We start from the raw sequence: 2519 nt of genomic DNA on the forward strand, positions 1-2519 counted from the left end.
ACTGGATGCCTGCCTCAGAGCTATGTCAATGCAATCTGTTAATGAAGTGGTGTCTCACCAGAGTACCTTCCTGCTGACAGATGATAGGCAGGGAATGTTAGTTATAAAGTAGGTGCAGCCTAATTCTCAGAGTTACCGACGGTTTCTAGACAGAAGCAAGAAGTTACAAATTCCTTGAATTTCCCCTGGTGTGCCAGACGGGAGTGTAGAGGAGGGTTGTTAGAGCAGCGGCAAAAGGATCCTGGTAGGCATGAAGGGTTTGACATCGTTAAGAATCAGGGCTGGTTTCTAAATACTGGTGACAAGATGACGTGTCTGAAATTTGTAATCCTCAGTAAATTGTAAATAAATGAAAAAGGCCAGTATTTATCCACTAAGATTGATCAACAGCAGTTCAAAATTAACGTTTTAAGCGCTGTGCCTGCAGCAAGGTTTTACAAAACAAGGCACCCAGAGTTTTTTCCCACGACTGGCTTGCATAGCAGCTTTCATAGCCACTTCAGAAATTTCTCTCACTATGTCTTCGGCCTTTGCTGAACACTGCATGTACCCCGAAGCCCAGTCCCACTGGCCATATCTCTGCCCTCTTCGGGCCTCACCCGCTCCGCTTCCTCTTGGCTAGCTCCCACCTTGTGTGCACATCATTCCGAAGATCCTTCTTGTTCCCAACCAGGATGATGAGCACGCTGGGACAGAGATGCTTGACTTCTGGGTTCCATTTCTCCAGGATGTTTTCTAAGTTACCAGGGTTGTCAATGGAAAAACACATCAGTACAGCATCAGTGTCTGGGTAAAAGAGGGGCCTCAGGCGATCATCATCTTCCTGCCTGGCTGTGTCCTACAAAGTCAGCACTACCCGTTTCCCATCCACCTCGATATGGGCCACATAGTTCTGAAACACTCTGGGGGCGTACCCCTCTGGGAACTGGTCTTTGCTGAAGACGATGAGCAAGCACATCTCGCCACAGACTCCGCCACCGACAGTTCACCAGCTTCTTCTGATGGGAGCCATTGCTGGAGGACACTGGCCCGGGTGATGAAATTGTACAAAGTGCCTTGAACTTCTCAGAAGACAGGTTCAGGTGACGAATCCGAGTACAGTCTCCTTGTGCCCAGGATACTTGTCTGGGAGTCACAAGTGGGAGAGCAGGGCTGGTCACTGAGGAGGAGGCCACGGACTCAGGAGAGAACCCAAGGAGGACGCGGAAGGGAGCGCCAGCAAGGGTACGCCACCTCTATCTGGAAAACTCTTACAGGTGGTCATTGTTTCTCGTTTTATATTTGGTAGTCTTACTGAAATATATGTTTATCTGTGTCTTTGTTTGAGTGTGTTTTTTGTACTCTCCTTTTTCTCTGGTTAAACTTTTACTCATGTCCGTTTCTTCATCTCTCTTACTGGTTCTTTCAGAGAGGATCTGTGAGTGGTAAAACATCCATAATTTTTAATGTTTGGAAATGAATTTATTTTATCTTTATTTTAGAATGCTAGTTTTCTGGGTTTAAGGTTTTAGTTGACCTGTAATGCTCCAACATAGTAAAGGTATTTTCACTGTCTTCTGGCATTTGTTATTGTTGTTGAAAAGTATGGTGTTCTAATTGTCTTGCCTACCTAACCCATCTGACTTTTTCCCTATGAGACATTTTTGGTGTTCCGTAGCTTCACAAGTATTTGTGTATTTGTTTCTAGTTATCCTCTCCAGATTGTTTTTCACCTTTCATCTTTTTCAGTGTTCACCTCTAGTAAATTATCAGAAATTTTCTTATCAAATATCTCTTTCTGCTGCTTTTTCTCTTACACTTATACATTGTTTTTACCTATGATACATTTATCTTGACTCATTTTCCATATTTTTTATGACTTTATATTTATGATGCTTTATTCTGAGTGATTTTCTAAGAACTCTTTCCCAATTTATTAATTTGCTTATCAGTTTGGTATTTACTTCACCATTTTGCATTGGCTATAGTTTTCTTCATTGTGTGGAAGAACATTTATAATATATCTTCAGTATTTATCAGATCTCCAAAATATTTTAGTTACAAAGTTTCACAATATGTCTCTGACAACTATTTCACATAACAAATAAATATGGCAACACTTAAGAGAGGAACAGACATTGACCCAGATAACATTGAAGGTTTTGTTACACTCTATATATGCTGTGACATTTTTGAAATAATTGTGAAGGCATATTTGTTTGGGGTTAATGGCCAGATCTATTTTTCCTGCCAGTCATTAACGCTCAAGCCATGTCTCACTTTTAAGTCATTACTGTAATTATAAACAAACATTTAAAAACAGCATAGTTATACTAGTGTGTGTATATATGTATGTGTATGTGTGTGTGTATATATATACATAGATGGTGTTATCATAGTTGGTATGTATAGGAGATTTCTGGGAATTTGTGTCCAGTTCATTAATCATAAAAATTGGTCGATTAGATTATCTTTCATTTTTAATTCACATTATTGTAATTAACTTGTAAGTACAGTTGGAGTGATGTAAGAATATAAGA

At 40.1% G+C, this 2519-nt stretch overlaps 1 pseudogene; it reads right to left on the reverse strand.

The window, feature by feature from the left end:
* Nucleotides 1–434: 434 nt before the first annotated feature.
* On the reverse strand, nt 435–1178 carry LOC100404625 (transforming protein RhoA pseudogene; annotated as a pseudogene).
* Between the last annotated feature and the right edge of the window lie 1341 nt (nt 1179–2519).

The sequence above is a fragment of the Callithrix jacchus genome, chromosome 4 (genome assembly GCF_049354715.1).
Source record: "Callithrix jacchus isolate 240 chromosome 4, calJac240_pri, whole genome shotgun sequence".
NCBI classification, from domain to species: Eukaryota; Metazoa; Chordata; class Mammalia; order Primates; family Cebidae; genus Callithrix; species Callithrix jacchus.